We start from the raw sequence: 618 nt of genomic DNA, 5'->3' as shown, positions 1-618 counted from the left end.
TCGACCGGAGCCTTCATCATCTGTAAACACAGAAACCTTTAGCTCATCTGTAAACACAGAAACCTTTAGCTCATCATCTGTAAACACAGAAACCTTTAGCTCATCTGTAAACACAGAAACCTTTAGCTCATCATCTGTAAACACAGAAACCTTTAGCTCATCTGTAAACACAGAAACCTTAAGCTCATCTGTAAACACAGAAACCTTTAGCTCATCTGTAAACACAGAAACCTTTAGCTCATCTGTAAACACAGAAAACTTTAGCTCATCTGTAAACACAGAAACACAGAAACCTTTAGCTCATCTGTAAACACAGAAACCTTTAGCTCATCATCTGTAAACACAGAAACCTTTAGCTCATCTGTAAACACAGAAACCTTTAGCTCATCATCTGTAAACACAGAAAACTTTAGCTCATCTGTAAACACAGAAACCTTTAGCTCATCATCTGTAAACACAGAAACCTTTAGCTCATCATCTATAAACACAGAAAACTTTAGCTCATCTGTAAACACAGAAACCTTTAGCTCATCTGTAAACACAGAAACATTTAGCTCATCATCTGTAAACACAGAAACCTTTAGCTCATCTGTAAACACAGAAACCTTTAGCTCATCT

The sequence above is a fragment of the Austrofundulus limnaeus genome, unplaced genomic scaffold, assembly GCF_001266775.1.
Source record: "Austrofundulus limnaeus strain Quisiro unplaced genomic scaffold, Austrofundulus_limnaeus-1.0 Scaffold662, whole genome shotgun sequence".
Lineage (NCBI taxonomy): Eukaryota > Metazoa > Chordata > Actinopteri > Cyprinodontiformes > Rivulidae > Austrofundulus > Austrofundulus limnaeus.
This window is presented reverse-complemented; position numbering follows the sequence as displayed.